At 46.3% G+C, this 24508-nt stretch overlaps 1 protein-coding gene across 14 annotated transcripts in view; it reads left to right on the forward strand.

Annotated features, from left to right (window-relative positions):
• The window catches only part of LOC139992617 (protein daughterless), a 358939-nt gene that overhangs the window by 41052 nt on the left and 293379 nt on the right, over positions 1–24508 (forward strand). The gene's annotated exons all lie outside the window — the stretch shown is intronic.

Raw genomic sequence — 24508 nt, forward strand, 5'->3', positions numbered from 1 at the left:
TCGCGATTTGCAGTCGGGGGCCGGAGGAAAGTTTGATTCGTTGTAGCCGAGAAAGAGTTTCTGTTACTCGGTGGGGTTGCTGGCTCGTCCCCGTTGAAACGGCTAGACCGGATGCACCAGTTGGAAACGAGTTCCTTTCAATCTGGAAGTTTTTCACGGTGCACGGAGTTTCCCTGTAAATCCGATTGTGCGTCGATTGAAAATAGGGGCACGTTTACGATTTTCTCTGTGTATCCGACGGAGCGTGTGGAGCACGCCATCGGTCCGCTGACGTCAGGATTACGTCACGAACATGGCCGTCGTCACGTGGGCGGGCACGTCGGTCGTTCGCTCTTTTTGCGCCGGCACCCTTCTTTACTCTTCTCGCGCTCGTTGTTCCACGCTTCACAATTTTATTCCTATCCAAATTTCGCAAGATCGCACGATTCCAGCGATCGTCTATAGGAACCTGTACGCGAACCGTGTGAAACGAAAGGTGGAGAAGATGGTCGAGATTGTACGAGATAAGCGTGGTCGATCGAGCGTTTCAGCGCTTAAATTTTACAAATTTCCGAAAAGCGAAGCGAGTCGCACGGGGATCTGTTTACGTATAATCGCGTTGTTTTCTCTTTTCTCTTTTCTCCGCGTCGACTTAGCTCGAGACATCGCGCGTTGTTCGCCGTTGGAAACGCTTCTTCCCTTTTGAGAACGGTCAGCTAGAAAGTGGGATTTTCTAACGCACGTACGCAGAAATTGGTGCACGAATTAGTACGATTATCTCCGGAAAGACAGTCCGCGTAATAAGGCGTCGTGGAATATCAGAAACTGAGAGAGGGACTCGTCTATTTCGACTCGTATGGCGGCAGTGAGTCATCATCATCCCTGCATTGTTTCGTTAAATGGAATTTCTATCTAATTTAAATGCGGCTTAGCCAGAAATAATGCGATTATGCGTTAGCTTATTCTGTTTGTTAATCTCCTTTGCACACCATTGTCACCCTGACGGCGAACGAGGCAGAGGTGTAAAGCGAGCGAACGAACGAGAGAAAGAGACGAGAGGAGAGAACCTCGATGTTCCGCTGTACCCTCCGCACTTCCCTCCACTTTGCCGTTTTGTACGGCACTGTACATTATTTCAGTACAGTCCACACACAGCCACTAGATCCTCTCTGGCTTATGGAGTGGTCGCAGCGGTTCTCCTTTTCCAGTTGGAACTTTAATTTCTTCTTAATCGCGCCTCCGGAAGTTGCATCGTTCGATAAATCTCGCCGTTGTTCGTGGAACGTGTTTTACTCGCCGCTAAACGCAACTGCGCCCACGTTCTTCGTTCTCTCTTTTTCCTCTCTGCGTTTCGTCGCTTCCATTTCGTCGTAGATTCTCCAGATCTAGATGTAGCGAAGATCGATCCAAGTTTTCTTCTAGTAGAGCATTTGTTGCGCAACTCCTCGAGCAATTTTCGTTCCACGACCCGTTTTCGTTTCTCTTTCGGCGGCTTATTAGCGGTACAAAAGCGACGCGATTACAAAAGACTCGCGTCACCACGAGAGACAACAGGTTGCCTCGGTTAGTCTCTCCTACCTGAATGACGTTAGATCGACATCTGCCGGTCCATTATTCCTCCAACTTTTGCAATAGCTTCTCCAAATTGCCAATTACAGGAGAGAGACGTTGATTGCTGCTCGAACGTATCGAAATTCGTCACCGCATTAAACTCACGCGATTAAAAATCGAAGAAGAAATTATCTCCGTCTTAGACTGGCTCACGGAACAAACAGCAATCTCTCATCGATATATTATCAACGTTTTTACATTTTATTAACACCGTTACTCTTGTGTTTACCGTATCCTCAACCTTTCGATTTGCGCGGTTGGTCGATTCGGTTAAAAAGGTTCAAGAATCCGAAGATAGGGAGTTTGCCAAGTAACCCAACAATTCTATAATATATATAACTACGAACGCCGATTCTATTATCGTATACTGTCTTTCAAAGTTAATTACATCGGACCGTACCGTGCTATTATACGTATAATTGATCGTAATTTGACGATAGACCGTTCTCGCGTGATAGACATTATACAAATATTTTGAAATCTTATTAACATTGCAACGAGATAGGAGCGTCGCAAACAAAAAGAAATAGTAAATAACAGCTAACAGTTAATACGATTACGCGATATTAGATAAACGAAACAAACAGATCGGAGCATTCCAGTTAAGATTCATTGTCATAAGAGACATCATTATTTTAGTATCAAACCAACGGCAGCGTTTCGACGCGCGATAAAATGTCCTTTACGATATTATAATTTTGAAATGTTCTTTACGATACGTTCGTAATTGATATCTAGAAGCGTCGAAAGACTTTTGCGAGCCACTGTATTTGTCCAACGGGAATCCTCGATCCAATTACGTAACTCTAACGAAGGTAGGGCGATAAAAACGTCGCAAATTTGTTAGAAGAGCCCTTATCGGCCGTCGATACACAAGAGGGCGGAGGTTGGTCTTTGTTTCACCTCTCTCTCTCTCTCTCTCTCTCCTTTTCTCGGGTATTTCTCCCCGTGATCTCGATTTCGAGCGTCTGGTGAAACCAGTTTTTGATCGGGTCGACGTAAGGCTAGCCATTTCCGGTCCGTGCTCCTCCCTTCGTTCGTAGCTCATATCCGGTACGACACTTGCAACGTTCGAAACGTTCAGCTCTCCACGGCCGGCCCTCGAGGAGCTTTTTTCCGCGCTTTTGTCGGGCGTAAAATCTTGGCCGAGTCATCGTCGGAGGAGACGACCACTTAAAAATACGACAACAAAAAACGGTACGTTCGTTATGAAAGCGTTATCTCTCTTTGGACCAGACTTAATTAGCCGCGTGCTCGCGCGCGTTCATTTTTCCGCTAAAAGCGGAGTTGCAATTAAGCGTTTAAATTAGCCGCTCGCTGGCCGCGTAAGTGGCCAACGGAATATCGTTTCGTAACCCGTAACGCCGTGCTGTCGATTCTCTGTCAGTTTCGATCGCCTTCTCTTTTCGAGATCTCCGATATATCACGCGTAATCGGCTCTCATTACGGCGCTAATGAAATTTCGAAATCTTTTGTATAATATATTCGTAAATCGTTGGTTACGTCGACGCTCCACCACTTGCTTCTATCCTCGACCGAGTCTCGTTCACGACGACGTTTAAATACGTATACGCGTCTGTTGCGTTCCTCCGCGTTAAATATCCGCGCATCGTGCGCACAAAAAGGGTCGCAAGGGACGAAAGAGCGAGAAATAGCGAGGAGCGTGGCCGTGACGTGGACAGAGGAGGAAAGAAGGGAACGAGAGAAACGAGAAAGCGAAAGTGTGCTGTTGGTCGATCGCGGTGGTCCGACGGTGTGTTCTCAACGGTTCGATTAAAACTCGAAATTCGAGGTGAGCGTCGCGAGCGCTGCTCGATCGTGAAAGCTGTCTGGGGATCGGGCCGATTTTACGAGCTATCCACGCGCGGTCGTTGTCAGAAAAGCGGCATCGTTCGACTTCCAGAAGGTCGGCCGTAATTGCCGCTGAAAACCGGGGATTGAATGAAACCGATAGGACCCGTTACGTTGCCTCGTTTCACCTGTCCGTCCACTCGGTTAACGACGGAGTCGCTTCGGGACCAGAATTTTATGTAAATCGGGGCACGAGCCTGCGACGTATGGTAACGTTCGGCTTAAGGGCCGTGCGAACGATGGAATATCGACCGTTTCCGAGATAATCCATTCGATGTTTAGAATCACAAATTTCATTCCCGATAATTGAACTCGTCGATTTCGAGACTCGACTCTCGTAAAAGATGCGTCGTCTGTTCGCGATGTACTCGTATCGTCGAAGGAGCGAGCAAACCTATGGTTACGACGAATCTTTACCGATAATGGGACGGACGGAGTCGAATATTTCGACCGAGATTCGACCATATCGGCGCGTTTTTCATCCCTGCACGGAGACTCGAACTAATCTACGACTAATTGTTGCATTCAACGAGGTAATAAATTGGTATGGAGTACGTAATATTAACTTCTAACGATTATAAAGTCGGTCCTAATAATTATATAAAAAAGAAAAAAAAAGCATTCGAAAATGCTCTGTTCTACATTTTCGATCAATTTTTTACATAGAATCGTCCGCTACGTCGATCGTACAGTGGAAAAGAGCCTGTATAAATCGTAAACACGAGTTTCTGCAATTGATAGATTCGGCGAAACGACATTTTATCAGAATACGCATCCACCGTAATCGTAATCCGAATGGCGAATGGCGTATCGTGCACGATGGAACGTGGATGGATATCGAGGTAGATCTTGAGAGTGAGAGTCACTGGCGTCGCGAGGGCTAGGTTAAAAGCGGCAATGAATAGAATTGATATAAATGGGACGGCGACCTGGCTGCTCCGGTCTCGAAGCTGATTGTTTTTTCTTTCCCCTATCGTCGAATTGGCCGGCAAGTGCCACTTTATTACTGCAACCAGTACGTTTTCGAGCTTTTGTCGAACGACGGCTCCTTCGAACGTTAGCAGGAAACTCTCTCCTCCTTTCGTTCTATCTTTCTAATGGAACAGAAAATTGCACCTCATAAAGATATCGATAAACTCTCGTCTTACGATTATCAACGTTACTGCGCGGACCCAGCTGCTATTTTTGGTGGACCGGAGAGTAAATTTCAATTTCGGAATTTCCCGTGAAACGATATCGAATTGTCCCAAACTGCAGACGAAAAGCCAGAAGCTAAAGGGTCGACGAATTTCCTGCGGCATGGTTCCGGTTGATCGTCGCTGGCCGTCTCGTAATCTATGGTTGGGATTAGCATTAGTACTTAGGCACGTATATGTAACCCATATGATCACGCTTGTAGCTACATCTCGGCACACGTACAAGCGACTGACCGCACGCGCACACGCGCGTATCCCAGTCCACTACGACAATTTGCGTCCGACAAGTACACACGCGTAAATAGATACTCTGGCAAGGAATATACTCGCACGCTCACATACGCGTAATTAGACGCATACACGCGAGCCTGACACATGTGAATTCGCTCGCATACCAGCTACTCGCGTGACAACAGTGTATCCCTGCGCCTGGAGCTCTACTAATAGCGGTATCCTAGGATTCAACGCGCGGCGACTGATATATCCATTCCTCGTAACCATTATCCCTTGCCTCTGTTTGCACGGGTACGTAACGCGGAGACACGCGTATTCCGCATGCACGCGTGCACGTGCTGCTCTCTGTCATCCCGCGATCACGCATCTCGTTCGTCGTTCCCTTTCTTTCCCGGTTTTTCGAGTTTTTCGAATCGTTCGAACCACTTAGCTCCGCTACGATTCTCGAACTTTCAAATTTCGATCTTGTTCTAATCTTCGAATAGTCGTTCATCGGGCCGTGTTTAACGCAAAATTGGAATCACGAATCATTCGCATCGAACATAATTTTTGCATACGTTGTTCAAACTTGAGATAACTTTTAACCGATCAAGAAATATAATTGATTCGAAAACGGGATTAACGCTCACGCGCGTGATATATAGAAGCACGTAAGTGGAAACGTGCAGTTTACGAATCCATAAGTTGGTGATATTCGCGGATACAGTCGACGTACTCGTCGTTTGACGGTTTATCTAAAACACCTTACTGTTGTATACGAATAACGAATGTCTGGCAATGTACTTATTCTGTACTTCGATTCCAACTTTAAGTACGCGCGTACGTATTTATATTCGTTGCTTGTTGATTGATTTATCTACATATATGTGTGTAACAAAGTACAAGTTTGGTGAACCCCTGCCCTGTCCCCGCGTACTTGATCCATAGAAATTCTTAATATAGTTCGCTTTAACGTCTAAATCTTTGTGGAATAGTCGTTAATAGGTGGAACAACTAGATCCGTGGGGAGGCGCGATTTAATTAAGTGGAAATTAATAAAGCAAGGCGAAAATGCCGTGGAAAATCGCGTCGCTCGTTTCGTTCTAATTGCCCTGTATACTCGTGCTCACCTGTGTTTGATCTCGTATACGTATCGCCTGACAAGATGTACACGTATATCCGTCTATATGGATTCGCACGTATTGGTGCGAGCTACATAGTCGCCCGTAGACGAGACTCGACAGGAATGTGTGCTACGTATATAAACGTCTACACCCGCGCACCCCTCTATGTATACACGTGTGCCCGCAGCTACTGTATAGACACCATATATACGTCCGATTATTAGTGTGTCACACACGCTTGATTTGGTAGCGGGCTTATAACGGCCGCCATAGCGCCGAGAGGCGCCAGCTGGATATGTTTCGGAACGCACCCCTTCCGCCCTTCTGCGATCCCTTGCTATCTGCTATCTCGTTCCTGCGTACGATTCACGATGCACTATGACGACATCGATGATGACACACCTAACGACGCAGGAAGCTACGAATTTTCAGAAATATAAAATATACGTTCGTAGATCGCGGACGTTTTAACCCTGCTACACGTTCCTAAACACAACAACGATCGAACAATTGGTCGACTTTGATCTTTGCGTCTGGAAATTCGTATATCGCGATGGAAATCTGATTACGCGAGGGCTACCTTGAAAATGTTTCAGCTTATTATCGAGGTTATCGTTACTATATTAGGTTACTAACATGGACGCACGATAGAAGCAACCGTACGTATTCGTCCAACGATAAAAGGCATAACGATCGATGCCAGAAACAACGAACGTTCCTAGTAGTTGTGGCAAATTCCGAGCTTTTTAACAGTATTCTAGGTTAAAGCGTAAATACGTAGACGATAGAAGGTTACTTAATATATTCGCCCGATACCGGGCGATAGATAATCACTCGCGGAAGAGCGGAACTTTGGACTCTTTGTCCTCCGATTTAATCTACTTAGCGCTTGTACGATAATTACGCGTCGTTAGGCGCGACTTTTCTCTTCGATCGAGGTGCTAACAAACAATGGTTATTAGTATCGATGTTAGTCGCGTTAGCCGAGGCGTCTACTCGCGATTTACTAATGCGACACGAGTGGGCGTCGCCCATACGCGACGGAATAGTCCAATAGTCCGATATATTCCTATGGTCGATCGTGACTAGAAACGTTGGTGTACGTCGTCGTTGCGTACAAGGGAGGAGAACGCGCGAGTTCCTCTATAATTGTATACTTTCAGATCTGTTTCCAACTAACGGTTTCGTTCTCTTTCCGTTTCAGGTGAGTTAACAGTTGCTGTTGGTTGCCGATTAGGCGGCATTAGCGAGACCGTAGTATCGCGCGTTTCCTCCTCTTCGATTTTCTCCCTTTCGATTCGTAAGTTTATTCGAGTTTTTAAGAAGGATTCGTTACATCGAAAGAGCTCGTCGCTGCTGGTTTTTAAAAGCTACCCAATTTTCCGTCCGGACAAAGAATAACGCGTAACGCAACCGTGACTCGGGACTTTAACGAGGAGGAACCGAGAGGGAAGCAGAATGAAAAAAATGAGGGACGTTGGGTCCGTTCCGAGACGAAAGCGAACGAAGGAAGCATGGCGACTTTCGGGCCATATGGCGTTTACGGATACCCAAGCACCGTAAAACTTTCATGGACATAACCTGACCTCCCTCCCTTCCCATCCCTCGCGTTTCCTCCCTCGCCCCGAACAGGAGCCTTAATCAACAACCGTCAGGCCCTTAAACGACGAATGTTTTCGGTCTGAAGTCACGAAACGAAGGGCTTCGACCGAGCTAGCTTCGGCTCGCTAACGATTTCTCTCCAATTCACGATTCTATCTTCTTTTTTTAACGCTTTCCCCTCCTACGATGTTGGTTAAAACAAAAGGCAGAGAGTGAAAATCGTCGGCCCGGAAATTGGAGCACAGGTTATTAAGCCCTTCAGACGTTTGTATCCGAAATTCCATACGGTATAATGCATGCGAGACTGACACGGAATACCGATATACGCACGCGAGTACACAGACACGTTCTTGCCACCGAAACGGTCCTCACCTTCGACTCCCAGGGATCGATCTGCATAGTGGAAGCTCGCATAATCGCGCAAAACGTGTAGAGACGCGTGTAGAGTACCCGTGCACATGTACGCGAAGCGGATTCGCCTCTGTGTGTATCTCGCTGTGTATGTTCACGTGCGTGCGCGTGTATATGGACAGTGCGCGCCTGCAGCTCTCCATAACGCCGCCAACGTGCAACACAGGTTAGGCGTCTTGGGGGTTGAATCGAGCTTAGATTAGGTTGGCTCGAGCCAGTTCCGATTTCCGTCGAGATCTCACGCTAGATCGTGCCTACCTCGGTGCCTGCCTCCGAGATTTCTGCGTCGCGTTGTTTCGATCCCTCGCGCTTTGCTTTGTGCTCTCTCTCTCTCTCTCTCTCTCTCTCTCTCTTTTCCTCTCCTCCACGCGTCCTTTTCTCCACGTTGCACCGTGCAATTTGCTCCTCCGCGAAATGCTCGAGTACCCCGCGCTTTTGTAATTCAATTACACGCAACGCTCCCAGAGATTACATTATTTTATGCCTCACGCCTTATCTAGATCGAGTTCGATGCCTTCACCGCGATTCGGAGCGCGTTTTCCACACCGTGCTGCGGCCAACTTCTCGATAGAAATTATTTTTCCGTAACTCTACGCACCGTGCGTACTATTCACGATTCGAACGATGTTCCGACGATGAACCACGTCGTCCTCGCTTCCCAGCGGCTTATCGTTTTCTATCAAACTTTAATTCGACACCGTGAAATCGTTGGCTGAATAATTGAGAACCCAGTGGCCGTACATAGCGCGTCGTATCAGGTTCGGATTAGGGTTGCCTCGAGCCAGTTCCGATTTCCGTGGAGATCTCACGGTAGATGGTGCCTACCTCGGTGCCAGCCTCCAGATTATATCCTGCTGATCCTCCAACGAGTTTACGTCCCTACGTGGTTCTTGCTATTGTTATTCCTCGCCATCGCCACCTTCTCCCTTGCCTAGACTTGCCCGCCTCCTTTCCCGTCGGCATATTTAAACCCGAAACTTTTCTCGATTTCTCTCCCCGCGAAACTCGCCCGCCCTTCTACCGATAGTCACGAACCAAGTTTCGCTTTCGAAGATAGCCACCGCGTTGCCTCAATTTCGCTCTTTATTCGCCACAGCGTATCTTCGATCTTCGCGTGGCTTTCCACCTTTCCGCATGCTCGCACTTTTATCGTCGGAGCTTCGTGAGTTACGACGCGACCGAATTCCGAAATATTCTCCAGTTTCCGAGTGTTTGGAAGAACGCGGTTCTACATCCTCGCTTGGAAGGACGATTCCCGTCTTCGTGTTCTCTGGTGCCACTTGGCCGTGGCTTCGTTACGATCGTAATTGGAATTCGTTTCGCGTTTCGTTCTCGTCGCGTCGAACAGCAGTGTTTAGAACGACGTTTTGTGGCGCGCTTGACGTAATCGATATCAGGGATTAGTACGAAAAACAGTTCCAGATAAATGATAAGTTTACCGCATCGACCAATGACGTTTGTCGAAAGCAGACGCGCTACTGCTCGTAAGTAGCTGGACACTTGGCTGAATTTGTAGTAGTAGCGGTTTTATCAAAGTCTACGAATCAACGACGAATTCGAAATTATCGTCGAATTATAATCAGCATCGCTGTAAATTCGAATCGTTTGTTAAGAGGCATCGTGGCAATATAATTTACTATTTGCTACGTATACCGCTATACGTAGATTTACTATTATTTAAGTAATTATATAAAATATATCTCGTCAAAAATAGACAGGTGACCAGATTACTCTTAAATGCGTGTTGTTACGTAGTCGCGAATAGCGGTAGATAGTGGCAATTATAATGATATAACGCGAAAAAGAAGTTCCCTTTGGAACACAACTTTGCGTTTAATATTATGTTAAAGAGACACGTGTACGTTGGTCGCGAAAGGCAAATGATCGATTCGAATTAACTTATAGACGATAGCTCTCGAGCCGAGTAACATCTTGAATTTCCGAGCAGCCGATAATCGTCGTCGATAGAGCAATTTCACTCAGCTATTCTCCTTGTATTTGCGAGAACATTTTTTGGGCGTCGTTTCCTCGGAAACATTCGTTCTCTCGCTCTCTTTAACTCTTCGAATTCTATCCGACGAAACACGGCGCTTTCTACGACGAAATTATCGACTGTTGCTATAAATACTCGTGCGAACGCTTGCTATAGCTATTTGCACGAACCTTTCAGTATGGAGATCCCCGTTCGATTTGTTTTTCCGTATCCGAATGACTTGCAGCTACTAAGGAAGCAGCTTCGATATTTAACTTGTACAGATACGATACGACAGGTACAGATCTCGCATTCAGAGTGCAAAACTCGATTACTACGAATATTACTTGACTAGGAATTTATGGCACGTTTGAACGAGTGATTTGATTTTAGTCGATTTCGAGTTAATTTTTAGCGATGAGCAGTCAATCAACGTACCATAATGTACCATAATGTAACACAACACCGCCATACAAGTTGTTGAGAGAAGGTCCGACGCTCGAATGGTTTTAGAATAGATACTGATCGATAGAAGGGAAGAATGTTTAATTAACGTAGGTCCTGAAAGCAGTTAGCTCTTTCGATGCAGCGTAATAACGCGAATGTATAATAATATAATAGCGTAAGAATACTAAAATACGAATAACGTAAATAGCGTAAAGCGGTATAATATGATAGTAAATTAAATTGGAGTTCCCTCCATATTGCGGCAGTCCTTCGTCTCGATATCTTTTCGATGACACACGAGTGGAATTGGCGAGCGAGAGAATCTGAGCAAGTTTTAATTTCCTTTTTTATTCTGTCTGGTAGCTCGATCGTTCGCCATGGAGTCGTGGCGTGGATAGATTTCGTGCGAGCGACGTCGAATCTGTTCTCACACGGTGTTATTTAAGCGACAAGATTTCGGATTTTAATTCGAGCCTCGTGACCGGTCCTGAAATTCGATCCAAAATTAGGAGGACGGACCCAGCGAGTTCCGGGGCCGACAGAAACACGAGAGTACTACATTCCCGATGGACCTCGGTGAATTATGATTTCGGCGGTCAGAATTATGGTTTTGCTGCGCCAATGGGTGGGTCATTTCCTGAGTTTCGGTCTTCTTGCTCGTCTCCCCTCTCTCTCTCTCTCTCTCTCTCTGTCGCTTTCTTTCTCCGTTTTCTTTTTCTCCCCTCTTTTCGTGGTGTTTCTTCGTCTCCTCCTGTTCTACTTCCTCCTTTCTTAACCACACTTTTAGCGGTAGCTACGTTGTCCCTCTTCTTCTTCTTCTTCTTTCATTCCCAACGAGAAACGGTCCGTTCGTTTCACAGAGAAGGAAAATTATCGATGTAAAAAAAGAAGCTCCGGAAAAAATGAGACCCTCGTTCGCGACCAAACAAAAAACTCCGGGATCTCGATAATGTACACGGTCTAGGCCGAAATGCCTTTCCACCGTGGTGAAACGAATACTTTTTCGAGCGAATGAAAGAAAAAGCGAGACAGTGAGAGTCGAAACCGGTCGATATGTAGATCTCGAGAAGACGATTGCGTCAAAAAGCTGAGCGGCAACGGATCGATGAAACCCGTTTCTTTTCTTTTCTTTTCTTTTTTTTTTTTTTTGTTCTCCTTTTTCTTTTCTCACGTTGTTAGGCGAAATATAAATTTGTTTGCCATGAAACTTTGTAACGCACGTATCCCGATGAATTTGCCTTTTTCACTCCGGAGATTAACGTAATAAGTCGAAGACATGGAAAACATTGCGAACACTCCAGACTCGATGCGTCGATCTCTTTACACAGGTGTGCCTAATCTGGACTTCTTTTCAACTATCGACGATTAAATTGTGCAATCGTGTTGATAGCCGTCTTGGTTCGAGAGGCTCTCTCTTGTTGTTTTTCATTCGCCATTGCTCGATCGTTCCTCCAATTAAATGGATGAGACGAACAGTACAGATCCGAAATTAGACATTTTTAAATTGTCTTTAAATCAAGCGAAGACAACGGCAAGGAGCCCGATAAATCGTATTTCCCAATTTTTACAAGAATGGCATTTTAAAGCCCGGTATATCGTCGATCGAGTATCGTCAAGTTACCAAAGTTGTCTTTTTATTTGCTTTTAGGATCGAACGAGTGCTACTAATTCTAAGAATAGTATTGTCTGTCACGGTATTCAAATATTGCTTCTCTTTAATAGTTGCACCTTCGGCTGGTACAAAACTTGGTGAATAATTTTTTTCAGCGAAACAGTCTGTTCTCTATTTTTGCCCATTTCATAATAAAATACTCGTTCCTAGACGTAAAGAGACATCGAAATGAAACAGATCGATCCAAGCATTACTTGGAACTTTATCAACGTATGACGGTTGTTGTGTCCTCTGATCAATCGAGTCTCAAACCGTTTTACACAACACGTACAATATGTACACAAAAGTTTTCTATGATAAGTGTTCAAATAGTTTGGCGAGCCGCTGTATCTTGAAATATATCTTTCGAACTTGTACCGTTCTCTCAACTCATCGATTCGATTCTACTGCAATCCGAACGGTGAACAGAGAAAAAATAAGGAAAGATTGGATCTATTTTTGGAGCGAAGGGGAACTTGGGAGTAATTACAGCGGAGTAGATTTACTGACTGGGGGCTCGCTAAAATTTTCTGTCGGCCCGTCTATAATTTTCGCTCTTCTTCCCGTGTTATCGTTCTCATCTTTGCTTGGTTGGAACCGATGGAAAATCTGTTCGTCGATCCTTTCTCGGTTGTCCTGGGCCGGTTATCGAAGTTGATGATTTAGGTTTTCGAAGGTCCCTAATCCCCGAGACCCTTGTCTCCTTGCACAACCTCGTTATTGCTGTTCCGTGTGTAAAACAATGAGATTAGCACCGCTCGAAAACCGGTCGCACGCTTTTAAAAACCATAATCCTGGTTGGGAAGACCTGCTAGAGGATTGTGCTACCGCCTGCACCCGATCCTCTCATTTTTATTTCTTCGCAGCCCTTGCAACCGTGTTATCCACGCTGCTCCCGCGTACCGGACCACGTCTTCGTCCCTATCTGTTCCCAGAATTCTTGCGTATTTCGTGTCAAGGATTCTGAACTTGGACGATCGAACGTTTCACTATCTTGGGAATTTTACAGTATTAACGGGGGAAAATGGCTTCGCTCGGTTGATGGTTCTTAATCTCTTAGATATAACCTAGATATATATTTCTTTATTTACGAATCTTTAATCCGGATGAATCGCTATATATCAATCTTGCGTATTTTGGTTAGGAAAAAGAGCAGGGAAAAGATAAAGAGGATTAGAAATGTCTGGACGAATACGACACGGTGCGAAGGAGATCTATAGCCTACGATCGAAATAATAATATTTATTAATAATAAAATTGATTAAAATAATATTTTAGATTTAACAACGAAGATGAAAGATGGTAGGAAAGAAAGCTTCGGTTTTGAAATAGCAGATAGAGCATTTGAAATGAAAAGAAGGGCAGACTAACGGAGGTCTTCACATATGTTCTGGAGATCACGAGCAATTTTCGTGTATTTCGCGTATATCATACTGTATGGTTCCTTGAACACGAGGAGAATTTCGTGCAGACGGTGGATGCGTCTCGGTCTTCGTATGACAACGATACAGGGCAAATAGTGCGCATGCGCGTGTGCATTCACACGTACTCGCAGTAACGGCGCTGACGCATGCGCGTACGTGGTCTCGCAGCAGCTGTCCGCCAGGTGCGTGGATTGCTCGACCAATCAGGGGTCTCCCTTTGACCGGGGGGTGCTCAACCTTCGGTGCCCTCGATTACCTGCGCCCTTTCCCGTAGGTTCTTGTAACCTGCGACCAGTTGTCCCGATCTATATTTCTCCTATGTGTTCCCTCCCTCGCGAAATATTTGCCTTTCTCGCTTGGCAACCGTAGTTTTCCACGCTTTGCTAACTCCTAAAAAAAAAAAAAAAATTCACCCATTCACCGCTTCTTTCCTTCCTTCTTTCGCACCATGGAATTGTACGGCGAAGGATCCTCTCGAGAATCGAAAGGGTTCTCTGACGAAAATCGCAACTACGATAGAGCTCCCGTTCTATACGAACGAAAAATAATAGGTAGCGGGGAAAATCGACGAACACGTGTCGCGTGTACTCGAATTATGCGTATGCGGACCTCTTGTCCGCCGATAAGTTGCGATAAATGGAATTTTAGCGTATCGATAGATAGGCGCTTCTTAGAATCGAAAGAATACTGTGTCGAGAATCGCGAGACGCGTTAAGTTTGACATCAAGGAGAAGAAACGCTGGCGATTTCTCGCAAGCACGAACGTGCGAATAACTTCCCCTCTGGTCGGTAATAACGAAGTCGGAGGCACGATTGCACGCTCTCTACCGCAATAGCGGCGATGCTCTTTGAATTCGCTCTCCCCTAAATAACGGCAATAGCCGCGAATTGCTACGTTACTCGACACGCAATATCCCTCGCTAGTTTATCTCGCGTTCGCGATGTACTATCTCGGCCGGTTAGCAGAGCCGTATTCGCGCAGCTGAACGAAAACTATGAATTTCTTTCACGTGGGTCTACGTTGCGAAATAAAGTCAACGCCAAACGTAGCCAAGAATCAAGCAAAGCGAGATACACCGAGGTAACCTAACGACCAAAGAATCGGAACGAACGAGCGATCCATTAAAGGCGATCGGCTTCAGCCGGCTGATCCAGCTAACTTTATCCATGGCGAATTGTCCCGGGTTGACCGACAATGGACGCCACTCCGTCTTATTGTTCGAAAGGGGAGAAGAAAGATAGACGCATCCCGAGAGAGGGAGAACGATATCAGGTTCGTGTGTGAGTTACACGAGAAAAATTGTTACAACTCTCATTCGGCCTAATCACTTATTGTGCGAGTTTCGCGAGCGAGAGTCGGCTGCTACTATTATTCGACGATTCGTGTACCGTGTAGAACATAAAAGGGTACAAATGTCCGGCCGCTCGTGCCCGGGTGAAATCGGTGTCCGCGTAGAGAATGGTTTTAATTCGTTGCGAAAAAATTAGAAAAAGCTGCTGAAAACAATTAGAGTATCAAAGGATTCCTATAGAAGTTCTTGTCGCAGCAACACAATGAACGAAAGCAGGCAAGTTCTTTGCTTCTTATACGTGTGTCAACGCGTTAGTCGTACGATGCCGTGACGCGGTAGAATGTCGGTAGTATGGAAAGTGATTCACGTTCCGATCATTTCTACATATAGCGAAACGAACTAGTATTCGAAGAAAATAACGTTTCGAAATCCCGTAACTTTGCGATTTGGACAAAGACAAAGAGGGATCAAGGGTCAATTTTGTTTAAATGCTTTGCGATTATTAAAAAGCATAATCACACAGACACAGAGAGAAGGTGCAGCCATCCAACCGACGCGACGAAGAAGATAACTCCGTAATTGTCTCGAGCGGTATATTCGCTAAATATGGATTGTTCGATTGTATATCGAGTGTCGGAGGGAAATTGTAACGGCGCATTCGCGCGAAGACCAGAGGGAGCACGAAAATGACAAAGGAAAGCGCGTTATGGCTAGCAACTATGGCGAGTTGGCCGTTTAGGGAAAACGTCGGCTCCTTTGAAACGCCCGCGCAAGATTGCCGTTGATTTGCCGAGAAAACGTTGGGGTAATGCCGTGCGCGCACGTGCACGTGCAACGTGTACCGAGCTTAGGCCCGGGACGATTGATGGCGACAGTGGAAAACAGAAGGGTAACCCGGAGAAAGAGGCCCATGGAAGGCGGTCAGGAAATGACATTTTCTTCGCCGGTGGTTTCGCCGGTGGAGAAAATGCAAATTGTGGGAACCGGTGATTGCGAAACTAGAGAATTGTCCGTGCTCCCTCCTACCCTTTCTCTCTTCCTACACCATTGTTCCTCGTTGCTGTGCGAAACCGTTTACCGTATCTATCACCAAAAGAATTAGGTATTTTTTAGAATCTTTTTTTTTACAAATTAGGCGTTCGTTTCGTAATAAATTTGTCGTATGCCTATTTGCTGAATTCGATGAACGAAAAAGAACGTAAAACCGAGTGCCTAATCCCCGAAAGCTGCGATCGTTTGTTCGGCTAGGCAATCGCGCTATTAATAACGGAATCGTGCGGTAGATGCAATACGCGTCGAATACGCGTTTATCGACGCACTGTGAAATCGGCTGGTTTACTATCAAACGATCAAACGTTTCGCGCATCATCGGGCATGCTAGTGAGATTAATGAGAAGCTTTGATGCGTGCCAGTAATCATTAATTACACGCATTACGCGACGCTTACTGACTGCAGCTTCTCTTCTCCCTACATTCCAAGTGATGTTCAATCGTGTTAACTGTTTGCCTCAATGTACCAGGAAATGGATTTGCCTTCAGCGATCACGTGGTTTCCGTATATCATCCACGTAATTCCCTCTCGCGATTATATTTGTATCGCGATCATTCCGCCGTGCCGCTAGCTGATGAAGTAATCCGATCGTTTTATCTCGCATTTTCTGCGTCAATTTCTCGTACGCGCCAGTTTTTCCAAGATGGATGAGAGACAGTTCTTGGATATCGCATACCTCGAAATATCACGTTTTTAATTGTAATGTATGTACATGAAAAAAGCTCGTACATTCGTTCTTCCGTTCGTCGGAATTTGTTCACGTTCCTCGGTTTCGCTGAAAAGTTTTCCAAACAGTTTTCTCGAAACGAGCGACGCACGCTCGGCCCAGCCAGTTGCCTATCTTACGAGACCAGGTATACCATTCGGTTTAACTTTTTCTCTCGAACGGCAAAACGTCTTAGCTGCGAATCGTAAAATGATGGACCGGGCAGCATATATAACGCGCCAGGATCGCTAATACTGGAGCGAGAAAGCATCGCGCATTATCTGTTCGTCCTCTACCACCGAACGATGTCACCGTTCGTTCGACCACAAAAATTTATGGCTTTTAGCTTTCACGGATCTCTTACCCTTCCTCGTATTTCTCACTTTGTCGGCGATTTCGAACAAAGAAGAGGAGACGGCGGGTTGCTTAATTCGGGGTAAAACTGTAGAATACCGTAGACGGTATCGCTTGTTCCCGAGGATTTTATGAAAACGAGCGACAAATTATTCAGCGACTCCGCGCTTGATTGTCTCTTAATTAGCCTCTGATAACTCGTCGGGAGAATAACCGGACCTGGGGCAGGATGAAATCAGCCGATGAATTATTTATTGTCTCCCGTTAGATGGGTCAAGGGTACTTTGGAGAGTCTCCGTGCCAAAAACCATTAGCTCGAGAAGCCTGTAATCGGTATCTCCCTCTTTTTCGTTCCTCTCTACCTCCCGCTCGTTTCCATACTCGTACTTTTTCCCCACCCCTTCCACGGCTTTCACTTTTCCATACTAATTTCGCGACACCGCCTTTCCCGTGCGTGTGCCAATCCTCTCGATCGACTATAGATTCCAAGAAACTTCCTCTCGTTTCCTCGACCATCCACCGAATTCGTGACAATTGCCCGGATCGATTCGTAATTTTTCAAATATACGCTCTTATTTATCTTGTCGTAGAAATTGATCGGTCGATCGTTTTATTCGCAAGGACGATTTAGTAATCACCTAAGGATAGGAAGCCCTTTCGTTCGATATCTCTGTTATCGTTGGAAAACGAAGCATTGGACACGCGTGACAAGAACGATCGAGCCTGTGCCGAACTTGGAAATTTTGATCGTTGTTGGTCGCTTGGTCGATACGAAATCGGTGAAATTCTTCGGTCGATCGTACGTGAAATCCCATTAGGAGATCCGACGGTTGTCATATATATATATATATATACGGTATATACCGGGTGTCCCTGGAGATCGGGGAAAGAGCGGATAAAAGTGGCGCGAGACTGCCTCAAGGGGGTTGCCACTGACTACTTGACTGACAACCAATTATACGTCCCGGTTGGCAAGGCGGACGCCGTTTATATCAGACGAACTGGCTAGATCCGGGATCTTTTTCGGTTAATCTCGGACGAGGGGTTAGGAAACGTCTTAAGAAGGATTAGGTAGCGAGTGGAAGGACAATCGCCGCCCCCGTTGCCGTGGCAGAGAATCGAAGTGGAGCATTAGCCGATACCGTGAAAAATGCCCTTATCCCTTCCTCTTCCTCTCCATAGTACGGAGAACGTAGCTTTTTCTCTGGAACGTAACGGCGTAATTGATTCGGAAAAGCCGTGTTGTATAACGCGCGGTTCGCCCCGACCAGGCCGTAATTTATTACGCACGCGAATCGATTACATTGTTAATCTACATTAGTTGGTGCGCGGCAGGAGCACGGAAAAATGTATTATCTCGTGTGTACATTACAGTACACAGTAACCTCGTCGTGACACGCGAATGTGAAAAAGAAACGAATTGGTAATTAGTAACAGCGTGCAGCCATCAGCGCGTCGTCACTTCCGAGAAACACGGGCCGCCGTTTTTTCTCGAAGATGCTCCCACCTCGTGGTTTCAGCCGCTCGTATATTCGTTGGTAGGCGGTGATGCGGTACCAGAGAAGAACCGGAGGCACGAGGACGAGGGAGGAAAATTAGATAACCTCGGGGTGCGGGAAGATAAAGATGGTCGACCGTTTATTTTAATCAGGGGCAAGTCGATAGTCGAGGATCACCGAAGAGCGCCATGTTGTCTGCTCTCTTATCGCCATCTCATTGGTCGTCGTGATTGACGTCTAACTACGCTGACTAGGAAGAGCAGCGAACCTCACTGACGATGACGATCGAAGGAAGCTCGTTCCAGACTGGTCACGACCGCGATTCGTGATTTTTCCAAAGATACGCGCATGCCTATCGCGATTCGTCGATTTTTCTGTTATTCCTTTTCCCACCCATTTTCCAGCTTCCATTGTTCCATCGAGCATTTTCAAAGCAACCCGATCCTTCGATTAAATTTAATCGTCGAAAATATTGACTGCGATAAATTAAAATCTCTTTTGATCTGGACGACCGGAATCGCCGACGATAACGCCGCGTGCGCGCACGACAGCTCGTGCTAGGTTGAAAATGAAATTCGTTAAACGGTCGGGCTCTCTCTTTCCCCCCTTTTTTTCTTTTTTTTTTTTTTTTTTTTTTGTTATGTGTTCACGCGAAAGCTATTTTTTTCCCCGTGCGTTTTCGAATCGCGGTTTTTGAGATATGACCCGCAGCGCCGGGAGAAGGGACGAGGGAGAAAGAGAGTTCAAAAATTCATTTGTCGCGACAGAATGAAATTTTCGATTTATCCTGCCGCGGATGTGTAGCCCGCGATTTTCGAGACTGCGCCCATGTGCGTGTATATGCATATATGTCGCGTTGGACCGGGTGAAATTATTACATAATTGTTATTCACACCGGGCGTGGAAAATTAAAGCGGAATATCGCGAGAATAAAGCAGACGCGAGCCAACCGAAGTGGCCAATAACGAGGCGGTCACTCGTTGCCTGCTATAGCTCGTAATTTTCGTATCCGCGCAAACATCATTTTTACCCTCTGATACGTGAGTGGTTCTCAACCTTTGCCTTTTTTCCTCGAGCCACCGGCGAAAAACCTGCTGCCGCGAGAATACCAGCAAGAAAAGCAAATAACAGTCGGCGTGTACAATTACGTGTCCCAAGGCTGCGGTAATTGCGACAGAGGGAACGTTCTATGGCAATGGGCAACGGCCGCGGGGGTACGAGATAGAAAGATTTCCTTTCGACAGAGATTCGTCGTCTCCTGATGGATTCTATAATTCTTGCGAACGTCCGTGTCGTTGTATTCTAAAAACGAAAATGACACGTTCGCGATCGATTATCAACGTACCGTGAATAATTGTATGCGATTAGGCTGGACCTGGAAGAAATAATCGCGATGTTTCGTTTGATGTAAATTCCGTGTGGTTCGTGTATTATTGGTGTTTGCTTGGAACGGATCGTCGATCACCTGCGTATTTTCGCTGTAAATCCGTGGCGAGCCGATAATAGGTTGCAACTCGATTTTTTCCTTCTGTTGGCGGGCTGTGCGCATACCATTAAAGGCGCTTTCCTCGCGGGCCGGATCTAATTGTAATTATTATTATCGTCGAAGAACAAAGTGCAGGTTCCCCTGCCGTGATCATCGTCATTATCTCCTTATCATCTTTGCCATCGCATTACCACTCTCGTTTACATCGGATTCATGCCCGTCCATTATTCTCCGGTCAGATAAGCATCTTTCTTATCGACTCCTGACGAACACGTCGCCTCGAGACACGTAGGCGTAGACCGGCCAGGAATTGAAATATTTCTTTTTCCCTGGTACCTCGAAACAAGATCCGAAAGAAGCGGCCTCGATCCTTCAACTTGACCCGACTTAACCATGCCGCAGCGATGAAACTCCTTTAAAAACGAGACAAACTATGAGTAAATGTCGTTTCACCGTGCAAGCCTCGACATTTAATGCGGCTTTCAGCATTAATTGTATTTTAACGAACGCACAACGATATTACACGTTTTAAGCAACGATTCAGGGTGATTGGACGCGAAGGAGTCAAAGCCTAATGCGAATCAGCGAAACAGGGAAGACTGATCTACGATCGCGAAACAGAGTACGTATATGCTAGTCGCACAAAAGTGGAAAACTCCATCGCTCGATTTCAATTGTCTTTCTCTCTCAGCTCTCTCCCTCTCTCTCTCCGAGTCTCTTGTTCTCTTTCTCTGGTCTTGCTGGCGCTGATCGCAGCGCGTACACGCGACCATCCTCCTCTTGGATCGTTCAGTCGGAACGATTTACATATTTCGGCGTGCGTTTGACCGATAATAATGTTTCATCCGGTTTTCGATGAATGGCTCCATTACCGAGACCGAGGCATCGTGGAGCTGACTTTTCGTTATTATGCGCTTTGAAAAATCAACCACCCACGCGCCTCACGCAGCTACGCACGCGTATCGTTGCCACACAATGCGGATCGGCTTCGCGTACACATACGTACGTACACATTCAGACACACGGAATCCCTTTGTGTGATTTAACGCGCACGAGCGCGGACCAGGGGGCACGAATGTAACTTTTCATAGGAGCGGAGCCTGCACGAGCCATTGATCATTGTTCTGTTGGCTGCGTAGGGTGCCGATCCGCCGGATTTCGCCAGTTTTTCCACCGGCTTAAAACTCGTTAAAATGTTTATCGATGCGTTGCTTCGCAGCGGTCCCTTCTTCCCTTTTGATTTTCCTACCGGTTATCGACACCGATCCTATCCGAACGATACGAATTATTGCGAAAAACGAGTATTCTTATTCCCAGTTCGGACACCAAACGAAAAACCTCGGAGTTTCGCCGCAACCTTTTGCATCCAATTTCTTCGATCATTTACTCGTCGTCGCAATGTCAATTCTGTGACATTAATTTCGCTCTGTTGCACGCGTCTACACAGAAGGTTACTGTATTCGTGTCCAGGGTACGTACGTAGACATTGACATGGTAAAATCGACATTTATTATTATTATCGCAGCGACGAGATTTCAAGATATTCCCTTCGAATCGCAAGTAAAAGTTAAACGATCGGTGCCGGCAATCAGAGGGAAATTAATACGCAAACTCGAACCGAAACGCGGAGATCTATTTGATTAGGAACGAAACGAAACGAAACGATTTTTTCAAACAAGATTAGATATTAATCCAGAACAGTTCGGTTGGACGCGTTTTTAAAACAAGCGTTGCAACGCTGTGTATTATTGAAATTAGAGGGTTAATTTGCGAAGCGTATATTGAAGCTTGCTTTCCGATATCGGAGTTTTGAAAGAGGATCGTTGGGTCTGCGTGTTTGTTTCGTTTAATAAGAGGAGGAAGGAAGAGAGAAGCTAGTTGCCGCGAGATATTCTTAGGGAGAAGCAGAGATAGGAGGGAGTTTGCACGGTTTGGTTAAATATTTAAGTAACAGAGCATTTCACTTGGGAGAGTACATCGCAGGGCGCGAAGACGTCGAGCAAAGACATTTCGAAGCATCCCTTATCTTTATCCGTGAAATATCCCGCCGTGGTAAAGGCAGAGGGGTAGAGTCCAATCGCGGTTTTATTGGCTCTCTTAGAAACTGGCTTAAGTACATTTCTGTGTCCCGCGGAAATTCACCGAGCAAGGAAATACCTTTCGAAAATTCCAACCCCTGCTTTCCAGCCGACTGTCGTTGTCGTTCTCTTTTCTCTCTGCTCTCTCGCGGAACTCTCGCAGCGGAACTGCGATCGTGCTCATTGAGTAGGAAATTGGTTGATCATTATCTCTTATTTATACGTAACACAGCCTTTATTGTTATGTAAAATCGTTTTGCCATTGTCCAACGCGCGTATACGGCGAATTCAAAGAGCTCTTTTAACTCGAATATTTTTATGCTCGTAAATATCGAATTTTAATCGTTTGCACTCGTAATGTTTATAATGTGAAGCAACGAGTGGTTGCAAAAATGATGCCGAACAATATATTTCATTTCCACCCGTGTTACGGCGTTCAGCTCGTAGACTTTTTAAATTGCAACAAACTTTGGCGCGTTGGTACTACCGGTTGCAAAAATGTTGAATTACGTCGGAGGCGAGCCTTAAATTAGTACGTTTATTCAACCAGTTCCAATCTGAATGCGTATCGGGAATTATTTTTCGCCTAGATGGTGTCGGTAAAGCGTTAATGGACGGACCCACTTTTCCCGCGGGTCGAATTAATCGAATCGATGGTGCTCCGGGAATCGCGAAACAGTTGTCGTTTCGAGGGTCATCGACGTTTCAAAAATGATATTCCACTCGATGATACCGGGGGATAATCGAAAAATTAGTAAAGTGCCCTCGACGGCTGGGCTGACGGTCGTCGAAAAACGCACCCTCGATTTGCGAGAGGGAGGGAGAGCTCGAGTGCCCTCTCGACCCCCGTTCGATACTGCGAAACGTTTCCGTGACTGTGCTCTCTCCGCGTGTGCCTCTCCGTCGCGTTTCCATTTCGCACTTTTCGCCGCAACTTTGCACCTTCTCTCGCGTAAAGCTTCTCGAATCGATCCTCTCTCTCCCCCTCACCCCTTCCCCTCTCTTCGCGCCATTCCTCTTTTACACGACGATATCGAACCACGATATCTACTCTTCTTTCGTTCTACAACCTGATTTTCCCTGTTGCGTTCTCGATTGACCTACACGTTTTGGTTGCACAGGTAAAAAGGAGGCGCGAACGAAAGCGTCGTTTCCGCGTAATTAATTATCCACTCTATATGCTAATTAACCGGGTATAGTGGCGCGTCTCGGTGGCATTGTGCTCTGGGAAAAATCGAAGAAAAGAAAAGCTCTCCTGTTTACGAGCTTCTCCTACCTCTCTTTTCTCGCCGCGGTTTCATTAATTTCTGCAAAAATGCTCGCGGGTCCCGGGTCTATGGACTCCTTCGATGCAAATCCCCGGGTAGAGCTCGCTCGCTCGCTCGGATCCATAACGCGTCAAGGGATGATCTATGCGCGCGGAAGCGCGCTAGTTGCGCGAAAAAGAAATTATTTACAGGTGTGCGGCGTGTTTATGCAAATATCGAACAGCCAAGGGGCGACCCGCTGTACGCTATCTCGCGGTCAGATATATATTTCGACGTCGATGCCACTGCACGCTACGCGGCTCGTCGCGTTCGCGGTTGCAACGTCGACGCCGCCATCGTCGCGACTCTCCACAATCGCAAAATCCCGCTGTTCGCGCTGTTTTACCGCGTTATCTTCGATACGCCCCGGATCATACGCAGAGCCAATTAAAAGCGGTCGAGCAGTCGACGACGAAGATACGGAGGCTGTTCGCGGAAAATATTATCGCAGGTAGGATCGAGTCATCGAGCTTTTGGAATCGGTCGATTAGCGGCAACGACTTACTGCGTCGTAATTATTCGTTATCGTTTAATTAATCGCGCTAACGAGCTTTAATTTACTTACGAGTCGCCAGAACTAACAGTGCATCGATCTTGTCAGAGCGTAAGATCGGTCTCTCGATACGATAGATCGAAATCGATCGAATTTTACGTCGTTCGCCATCTTCGTCGCGACGATCATAGTAGAGTTGTCCGACGTTTTGCAGTCGATCGCGAGACGCGCAATTTTCAGTTATATACGAGCGTCGAGCACGCGCCGACTAACGCGCATGAAGCTTCGTGACGTGTTTCTTCGCGAACCCAACATACCGTGTACACTCTACACGAGGAATACGTTGGAAGGGCGAAAGGGGCAGGATAAGGAAGAAGAAGGAGAAGAAAAAGAAAAAGAGGAGGAGGAAAGGCAGGTTGCCGTGGCCATACAACGATCGCGGAAGAAGCGAGGAAAAAGGGAGACAGAAAAGCCGTTACCTCAAATTACACGGCTCGTTTTATTATTTATCGCCGGCAATTTCTGCTTCCACGAGGAGTCGCATCTTCTGGCCCGGCGATCGAAGCATGATTTGTGCAGCCGCCTCGCGAATTCGTCGTAGATCAATTGGCCGACATAGATCACCGGCGTCTCTCCTCGCAATTTCCGCTCTTCTCTTCGCGCGTGCAGAAAAAATGGAGAAAACTCTTGCGAGTCCGTCTCTGTATTTCACTCTTCTTTCCCAGATGAAAGGAAGGAGATTGCACGCCGTATCCCCGACT

The sequence above is a fragment of the Bombus fervidus genome, chromosome 12 (genome assembly GCF_041682495.2).
Source record: "Bombus fervidus isolate BK054 chromosome 12, iyBomFerv1, whole genome shotgun sequence".
Taxonomy (NCBI): Eukaryota; Metazoa; Arthropoda; class Insecta; order Hymenoptera; family Apidae; genus Bombus; species Bombus fervidus.